Here is an 11,147-nt window from a genome sequence, read left to right on the forward strand (position 1 = left end):
TTGAATTCGTACCATGCGTGCTATACTTGGTCCTAACAAATCAAGAAGCATTTCCTGAAACCCAACAAAACAGACATAAATTAAACACATCGTTGTGCATTTTTAATATTATGAAGTTTAGAGAATGAAAACAAAATGTTATGTTATCTCTCATTGCGTCCGATACGTTGGACACTGTCGGGTGGCATGGTTATCACAATCAAAATAAAAATGACATAGGTTACTAAGAAAAGAAAAGTGAAAAAATATACCCAACAGTCAAAATATAATAGATGTAATTTTAATTAGATTGGCCTCATCTCTACCGGGAGTAGCAATGACGCCAACTTTTATCACGATGTTACTCACCCCGGCTTGTTCAATCATATTTTACTTCACCGAACATTTGCGATCCGTGGGACAGTGGCATCGTTCACCAAACTCAGCCTGTTATGTAGATTAACTCGGCGAATAGTGACATTACGTACCATATGTAGTCACTATACGAGATGAACTAATATGTTGGCGGAGAAGGTATTGTATCAAGCCCATGCATGATCTGATGGAATGCAAACTTTACACAGAGCAAAGGAACGATAGAAATAAAAAAAAGATTGAAAACAGTGACGAATACAATACCCATTTGATATTTCTATAGATATTGGCAGAGCAGCGGTTTTTATATAAACGGAAATGCAAATTACGCAATTAAAAAAAAAAAAACAGTAATCTACATTCAAATCAAATTCTTTAAGGTATATTTGCAGGTTCGTGGTCACTCGTATCCATAAAATGGTTTTCCTTTTGTTATATAGAGACAGTCTTCACATTTCGGAGCTCTGTCACAAACGGAACATACTAAAAAACGCTCAAATTACCATGAAAATTGCAGAAATGCATTTTTCGATCGCTTTGCATATTTTACTATTAGTAACATTTTATAAAACAATAGTCGGTCTGTTTATCTGAGATTTGGAACCACTTTATTATACTAGTAAATGTTAGCACTGGTGAACCATTATGCAATTTAGTTATCCTCTCAACTCGAGTTTTATGGTTTAAGACGAGAGCTCAAGCCCAAATGGCTCCGAGAGTACTACTAAGTTTCCTGTGAAACTTTTTCTATGTGTGTGTCTTGCTTATCTATAAAGAAAACGTCTGGGGTTGTTGAGAGTGTGTTTTGTTCTCTCGTAACAATGTGTCAGATAGGGTGCTAGCCACGTAATTAAGCCTACTCATGTATTTAACACCTCTGGCACCATTGTCCGAGAACAAAATTACAATATGAACAGACCGGGCCTTCTTTTTTTGTCAGAACACACGCCACCTACATAGCGCGAACCTTTCCAAAGAAGACAAACGCAAAATTTGAAATCCTCTAACCAACTGAATAACTAAAACAGAAAAAATATGTATATTTAGTGTTTTCATATGTGATAGAGTCCCAAGATCTCACATCGTGTAACCAACACTATTTAAATATATACTACGACACATCTAACAATGTTCACTTGAGGTCACTCAGACTAACATAGAACAAAATATGGATATTAAAATTAATTATGTCAGCATTATTTCTGTGTCATATATGAATATCATGTTTTTTTTATCCTCCGCAGATTCGAAAATTATAATATTGTAATATATAAACAAGCAGCCTCTCGGCTGGGATAGCTCCGCTGTTAGCAATGCACATTTCAATTAAAGAACAGAAGATTTAAACACAAAATAAATAAATCAGAGATCAGTTCAATTTCACATGAGGTACCTATATGTATAATATCACAGCAATCAAACTTGCGAAGGAGTCGAAAATATATCACTTTTTACCAAAAAATATTCATCAAAATCAGAGAATTAAAGGTGTCATAAAAATGAACAAAAGAGAGATCCATCCAAATGTACTTATATGTTCAACATCGAGGCAAGAAGTCGAAAATATCACTTTTTACCAAAAATGACAAAATATTCATCAACATTTGAGAATTAAAGATACAAGGTATACCATGTTTTCAAGAAAAAGTCAAAAAGCAAAAAAGTTGACGTGGCCACCGACGGAAAATCACTAATATGATAAGCTCCGCTCGACAAAGTCATTTAGTATATAATAAACACAGTTGGGGGGGGGGGGTTCGGCACAGATACAAATTTGAAACAAATCACGTCCGAGTCTCTTGTTGAATTACGTTTCCAAATATAAGATGCAATGGAAAGAGGCAATCTCAAAGTTTTTTTTTTTTTTTGGATATGGCTAGCAATCACCCACCGCTATTTTTTTTTACATAATTAATAACAAACATTCTCCTGTCACTTTCTTTAACTTGTTGTAAGACACGCATCACATATCCCATCTCTATTATGTGACACTTTACATTACGTCTCTGTGGAGTTCAAACGATTAACAAACATGTTCCTGTCAACTCAACTTGTGACTTTCAGGCATACGCCTCCAAGTCTCGGCCGCAGTTCTTACTTCATTGAACTCACATGCAATATATTCGCTATAATTGTCACGCCGCGCAGAGACACAATCTTCATGCAGCGCCCCAGTTGTCATACAGCGCTAAATTCGTAACGCAGCGCCACAATCATTATGCACCACTACGTCACGCGACGCTACAGTCAGTCGCCGCGCAGAGACACAATCTTCATCCAGCGCCCCAGTTGTCTTACAGCGCTAAATTCGTAACGCAGCGCCACAATCATTATGCACCACCGCGTCACGCGACGCCACAGTCGCTAAGCGGTGCCACAGTCGACCGACGATCGTGACGGTTTAACCCCCTGTTGCAAGACATGTTTCATTGAAAACATAGATATGAAAGGAATTCTTTATATAATATATAAATCGTAGATTAACAAAGATGCACTGACCCCCATGACGTAGATGGAACTACTTTTGTTTCCATCTTATCGGTACTAGGGCGCCGGCTGTGTAAGATAGACATCAATTTAGTTTTTATGTTAAGTGAAAAACCGTGTCATGAATACCAAGGCTGTCGGTCGTAATGATTGTTTTTACCGTCAAATTCCAGGAGGCACACATCGTGGCCTGTTTTCTTCATATCACCATATAGCGCACATTATATTATATGACTGCAGAGCCATGAATAAATTATTGTGATTGGATGAGATTATTTTAAAAGTGTGCAAGTCATTGCTAAAAATAAACACTGTATGGTTTTGATTAAATTAGGGCCAGAATCAGAATATCAAATGTTGATGCTAAAAACATGTCATTCTCCGGAAAATTAACAAAATATAATGATATTACAATAATAATAAAAAAAAACACTGCTGTGGTTTGAACTGATTTTTATTTCCACGATTGGGTCGTTTCTGTATTATTTTCATTCTTAATTAAAAGTGTAAAAGAACATGGTAAACGATACGTTTTTATTTTATTTTGTTTCATTGTTTCATTAATTTTGTTTCATTGTTGAGGACATTTTTTTATACTTTGCAACATAGACTCTCCAGTTTACTGTTAGGTCTATGCTTGGCACCGTGACGCCAGAAATGTGATAAAAAATATCCTACTTATTCACACCATTCACCAGGAAAAAATCATTTGGTTTGGCCAAAACTCTCGCCTATACACTGAAATTTGCGATCTTCAATCACCAAATCAAGCACGCGTTTCGTTATTGTACTCTCCCAAGAACATTTACTTCGATTTTAGGATTCTGTACAAGATTCCTCGTCATCCGTACAGAATCAAAAACTTAATATGGGTTAGTGAAGGGGTTTCTTAAGATCACACAATTTCAAAGTGAAAATCCAATTTAACGCACTGACATTATAGGCCCAAATTGCTAGTAGAAACCCATGTTATGATTACAGTCATGGTAATGGTCACACATTATTAATTAAAGAGATGACCAAGAAAATTATAAATACCCAATTTATATTGAGTTTGACTAAAAATATAATGCTCATTCTAATTACGGTGATTATGTTAATATATGTTTTTGAGCAGAGTGGGGACATTGGGCCGGTTTATCTGTATTCCAACTATTATACACACTCAATTATAAATGGAAACATATTATTAACACGTATAGGAGTAGAAAAAGTTGCATCTCAAAAGGAACTTGAACACGTGTTTTGTCTGGTAATTTTATTCCTATTTTATTGACACTATTTGTACCCGCGTTAGCGAATACATGGTGTTCAATTTTGTTAACTTTATTTATTTAACACAATTCTCATCCCCTGCGTGGATACCACAGAACACTGTGACTATTTTTTTTTGATCGACATCGTGAGAATACAGGTATGTGGGCGCGGTAAAGGTGAACAAGCGCACTGAGTAATAAATCGCTCGGCGAAGTTTAACATAAAGCAACACAGGGTATCTCATCTCACTGAGAATGTATATAATGTCGATTCACACTGTCTCGTAGTTTTTGAGAAAATTTGTCATAGATCTCATGGAAATATAGTTTTTTTTTAATGTTTATACAGAAAACAACATTCTGTTTTGTGTTACAGTCCCGTATTTTAAGACTATTATTCAACTACTATAATCGCAGTACTATATAACAGATTAATAAAAGCAATATTAAATCCCAACTTTGAAATTAATTCGAAATCAAGAGAAATTACCTCATCGGCCATGATGATATACAATTTGTTACTCTGTGTCTTCTGCCAACATTTCGAGATATTGCATAACCCCCCCCCCCTCCAGGAACCAATGGTAAGCACGTACTAATACTGACAAAACGATTCAGTAAATATGAACACAATTTTCTCATCAACAACAACAACTACAACAACAACAACAACAACAACAAACTGGTGACCCGAACTTGTTTGAAGTCAACATCATTTTGGCCTAGAGTAAAATTTATTGGAAATGGATATATTATTTTAGTTATAAGTAGGCCTTTACGTTCACTTTTTCGTCCCTTTATATACATACAAAAATAATATTAAAACAAAATAAACACACAAATTTGTCAAACATACGATGACAAATGAAAATTAGTCGAAACTGATGAATCATGTTGCCTTGAAAATGCTTCCTGCTAGAACAAACTCGCCATCCATGGGAATTTGACACTGATAAACATCGCTAACTTAGAGTTCTAATGTGTCAGATTCATTGACGAATACCACTACAGTCTGACACGGAAATGAACGAATGTCAGTCGCAATTGAGAACTAAATAGTGTTTTCTCGAAATCAGCGTCGATTTCACTGGGCCGGCCAGACAATGCGGTGTTCGATCACGTGACAGCTATCCATGTGGAATTAGGTATCCCTGAACAAATGTAAGTGAAATCATAAAGGTAATGCAATGATCGCAATGAGACGGAAGGTATTCCTCACTCCGCAAACCGGCGCCGTAATCGCAGCGACATCCTTTCCTAAAGTCCTAATTGGGGGGTTAATTGTTTTACAAGCCCGTTGTAGAGTGGGAAGTCTGCAGTTGGATTACGTCGGAGACTGAATAACTAAATAAGTTCATTCTATACTCGATCCACTATAATAAGTGTCCGTAGTTAATTAGGTACACACATAGAATTGTTACAAATCCGGAAAACAAAGCCATTTGGCTAATTTAGAAGTATTCCCGTCGTTACTTAAACTCAAATTCCATCTTCACTAATCTCATAATTACTCTCTGATGTCTTGTGTATCCTTCCGCTCTCTGTGTAATTTGTCGAAGTTTAAACGCTTGAATAGTGAGACCAACCTCTGCATTGTGCCCCACACAAAGAAACGTGTTTCAGAAAACACGTATTAGAAAGATAAAGTTGCAAGTGAAACAACTTGTAAAGTGAAGGACGTGAAGTACTGTATGTGAGCCGTGTAGCGACTTTCTGTATCGACTCGTTCAACAGTTGTATACGTTTAAAGAAGGGGGTGATCGCATCGACGGTGAATATTGGGTTTCTTGAGAGTAATAATCACCGCATTTCGTCTTGCCCTGTTTTTGCCTTTTATGCCTTTTTATTTATTTTTTAACATGGAATGTGTTTTCTAAACTTGAAGCAAAATATGTATTGTCATAATGTAATTCTGGATTGGAAAATGGTCACATAACCTTGCCACGTAGTCCTAAACATGGAATATGTTTTCTGTGGCAAAATATGTATATTCATCATAATGCCAATATGACAGCTCTGTCTCTTAGCTCCAAACATAGCATGTGGTTTCTGTGGCTAAACGCCAAACATAGCGTGTAGTTTCTGTGGCAAATCAGCACGTGAACTTGAAATTTGCGCGTACAAAAGTCTGGAGAGACAAGAGTGACATAAAATGTCGGGAACTGTCGCCTAGCCTATTTAATTTTAAAAGATATTGTAACTTTCCTTTAGATTCCCTCCGCGATGTAGAGTGTGTTGTTAAGTGAGTTTGTTTGAAGTGATTGTAATTGGTTGCAAACTAAACGGAGCAAACATGCCCTGTGGCAATACAGCTACCGATTACAGCTAAGCATTAGTTTGGCTCCGAATTCAAATCCGCTAACTTTCCCCCGTGACCTCTGTGGCGCCAATCAGCGTGTGAAATTATCAGAACACTGTGTAGATTGAAGATTGCGACTCAGTCCCCCCCCCCCCCACACACACACACACGCACGCACCGAAAAAAAATGTATTTTGGGATCTTATGAGTCGGTCATTAAAAACCCGAAAACAAATACACACTATCTACAGGGAATGTTACAGAAAAAAAACGCACTACATTTCAACCAGATTGGGGAACACAATTTAGGCATGGTCTTTTCGCCAGTTTGCGTCCGGGGATTTCAGATTGGACATCGTAATATTGCAAATCGCTCGGACAGCGATTCTTTTGTGAGTGTGTGTTTAAAAAAATAAATCTGAGAGGAACGAGTGAATTGAAACACGTACAGGCACATAGTGAATGACAATCAGAGAACTTGGAGACAACAAATCAATAAACATATACATTTAGTACACGTAACAACACGGTTACTGTGGCATTGACAAAATTAAAGTTCATTGAAATTGAAAGTAAAAATCATCATATACAGGAGGTAATCAAATTGGGTTTCCAATTTGTTTCATTCTCGTATAAGTCACAGTTGCATGAACTATCCCTACGTTTACAGGGCATCTCACCCCGGCTTGTTTATTGAAAGTCTGCTTTACGCGGTGCATATTACAAATTCACCCCCGGGAAATATTCGCTTTATTTTTCCATGGAAAGTACCGGCTCCATTGAGAGATAATCGGGCATAATCCTGTATTCCAGGGGATATTCGATCCACGGATACAGTTACGTTCCCTGTACGAAAATATCCCCAAGCCGAAAATTGAAATACCGTGTTTGTTGCTCGTAATGCACGTAAATTATGATGTGTCTTACAGAGAAATCATCGTAGTGTGCGACTGACCACAGCCGTACACGAGTTCCAGCTAGCTTTAGATAGTGAAAAGAATAACGCGAGCGAGACTGGACACGTGTACCACGTGACTAGTTTGTAACCAGAATTAAATCTCATAAATAAGAAAAGATGATAACACGTGGTTAGTTTGTTACCAGAATTATATCTCAGACGCAAGAAAGATGTTATAACAGGGTTGCTGGGGCAACCACTGAAATTGATCAAGACGCGGAGCCGCAACCGGTAGAGAAACATATCATAACATAATTAAAACGTCATTTATATATAGAGAGTTGATATGGAGATATCGATTGTAACATTAGTGTAATTTTCGTTATTTTAAATATATACAACCGAGGAAAGTAAAAAAAACAAAACATATTGGGTAATCGTACGAATTGTACAATCTTGAGTGAAGGGGGCAAGCCATTGTTGCCGGGGATATGGAAATATATCAATATCTCAGAATGTTGCCCTGTGACATAAGGTGAACACATGATATAGAGTTCATTACAAGGTATTTGTTGATTTCGAGCTGTATTACAAAATAGACATCATTTTTAATGAGATTCTAATGACCAAATAGTGCTATGCTGTGTTACCTGTCATGCTGAAAAACACATAGATTTAAAAGTGAACAAACACATCTACATAGTTATGACTAATAATATAAATATATTTAAAAAAATATTAAATATTTGCACATTTATAATAATATGAAACAAAGAATGTGGTTTTAAATTCAGATTAACATCCCAATTTCTTGTCATCGCCATGCCAACTCTATAATTGTGGAATTTGGCGGTAATAATGATGACATACACCATATTCATGCACATTATTATTGACGGACATTGTTGGAAACAGACATTGCTGGAAACGGACATTGTTGGAAACAGATATTGTTGGAAACGGACATTGTTGGAAACAGATATTGTTGGAAACGGACATTGTTGGAAACGGACATTGCTGGAAACGGAAGATACATTGTAACCATATGATAACCCGCGATGCATTGTACTTGGTCTTGATGTCAAATCATAACATAGCCACGTGATTGTGGGTTGTTTATTATTATTATATGTCAACTTGAATAAGCATCGGGCACGCATTGATGTGTAACGAAAATACTTAGGATGCTAATGGCATTATCAGTGACCACCATCACAAGAAAACGTCATAATTACGTCACATTTTAAGTTTTTGTAGAGTGAAAAAAACGAATTTATAGCAACATGAATAAAAACAACATAAGATGCCGATTAAAACAATCTTTGGTTAGACACTTGAAAAGTAAAACACGTTACGAGTGGTGTACATGTAATTGCAGGCGACGAGTTGTCTGTTCTCTAGTGTAACTCTTTACTGATCTTTCTCAGTCCCTATCTGAAAACTGATCGATTTGCTCTTGGTATTGTCATAGCGTACTCAAGCATTGTAAATTAGCAGTATTTTCGTTGTTTGTTCTTCTCACAATTATGACGTGTAGCATACACGACAGTACGGGGCGCGTCACTTAGAGCACTGTGACCCGCGCTCACCGCACGAATAAGTGCCATAATTTGAGGCTAAAATTTCATCTTTTCAGTTTCGAAGACAAAGACCAATCATCGATTAAACGACTGACTAACCGCTCTACGTTTTTCACACGCATCGATAAAGACAAGTCTAGGGTTTTTATGTTTTCAGTTTCGAGAGAGATAGGAAACGGATACTCAACAAGTTTGGTCTGTCTGCGTCGAGATTCAACGTTCTCTTATTTTACCACACGTTGATAACACTTTTAATACTTTTCTGGTATTCACCCAAACCGTGTTTTCGACTTCACCGTAATATTTACTATCATCACGTGCCGAATTCAGTGCCGACAAGGGGCGAGACAAATCCAAATTCGATCAATTTAAACCGATGAAGGAGCTAGCGAGACGAACGAGATTTTAATCGGTTCCATGCCTGCGGTAAAATAATATAGCCAGCTGGGAGATGTACCGGGTTGTTCAACTTGCATGCATCAACTATTCCGTCAGCGTTATTTACTACTACTCCTGCTAAATCAAAAACATGCTACCTAATATCCTGATTTATTTAAATTTCCATATTCCCGTATTTCGGAATTATCGCCGTATTCACTAGTAGTACCGAGTATTTGTAGTTCATGAAATCTCTTCCTCTGTAATTTCTTACGATGCAGCTAGTGACGACGATGTAGTTAGTGATATGCCGTTACGACGATCCCTTCTGGGAAATGACTCTGTCGTCTGATTAAACTCATCGCCCGGATATCACCCCAAATAGTTACAGCTATAGTACCGATGAATGTTTTTGATGAAAACTGTACGCATGGAGGTAAAACCATATCGGCATGTTGCATACGATGCCGCCCGGTCATAGTCAACATTATCATGCCATTATCATACCACGTGTATTCAGGAATACATCGGAACTCATCAAACCAGCACATGAGTTTTAATATTACAAACAATAAAAACAATCAACGTACTAGGTGGCCATTTTTTAAACATCGTAATCAGCTGTTTTATTTAATCAAGATACTGGAAACATGTGTCTGTGGTGTTTACGATCACCATGGGTTAGGGTATTTATTTCTCCCTCACAATGGACCACGTTACCAACTTAACCACTGTAAGATTAAATTAACAACAGTCTTCCACAGGGACAGTAAATTATAAAGTAATGCTCATATCCATGTATAAGGAATGGTATTAAATAATTGATAACATTTCGAGGCGCTATATATTTGTAATCGCTAACTCTGTACATCAGCGGTCTGCGTAATATCAGATGGTGTTTACGAGAAGATATTTAAGTTGAAAATTACTCTAGGCAAAAGACCGACTTTCTGGGGAAGATTATACATATATAGATATTATGTAATATAAATACGGCGATGAGCGATTTAATTTTAGATAATTCACCTTGTGAATTATTGGTCAATAGAACGAGAAAATGTAAAATCAGTTTATTCCCCATTTAGACCCACTATTTCTGTGGTTGTTTTGGTTGTTGTTGTGGCGGTGTTACATGGCGTCTGGGTAAAGCTTGCAGCCTGTTAACTCAGGAATAAACGAATGGAATAGATTATTGCGAACCTAGTTTCACGGTTGATGTAAACAAACGTCGTAATTCAAGTTATTATTTTGTTGTCAATATATATACTGTTTTAAGGTTTTAAGAAGCCTACGTATAAATACAGAAACCCAGAATTTATTCATTTTGCAATAAATTGCACTCCCAAGCAATAGAAGAATACTGACTTTAAAAACGCTGGGTCGCCAGCCTAATTTTTGAGAAAATGATTGATATTATGCCATATCTCAAATTATACGCTGCTGACACAGTCTGAAAAACATGATATGTTGTGACTGATGGGTACCTATTGATGTCCTACATTATTTAAAAAAAAGCATTTTAAAATATGTCAATAAGTGCTACTTCATAACATTGTGTTCTATGTACTTGTTCTAAAATTAGCGATTTTTGAAAAATATTAGGACAAGTTTCTCAAAATACTACATTATAACACATAAGAATGTCGGTTGTACTTGAATACTACATTATCTTAATTTACATGAATTCTTATTTATACATTCCTTGCCTGTATGAAGAGGAGAGACTTATACTCGAATAAATGACTTGTTGTAAAATGTTGTAAATATGGAGGACGGCATGTACTCAAGAAGGAGTTTATACTGGGACAACTGCGATACTCCTAACTACATCTGAATATACATTACTCTTGCTGTTCATTGTTTTATCCGTAACAACAGGTAAAACGAGAGGGGCG

This window comes from Saccoglossus kowalevskii, chromosome 4 (genome assembly GCF_978046115.1).
Source record: "Saccoglossus kowalevskii chromosome 4, keSacKowa6.1, whole genome shotgun sequence".
Classification (NCBI taxonomy): domain Eukaryota; kingdom Metazoa; phylum Hemichordata; class Enteropneusta; family Harrimaniidae; genus Saccoglossus; species Saccoglossus kowalevskii.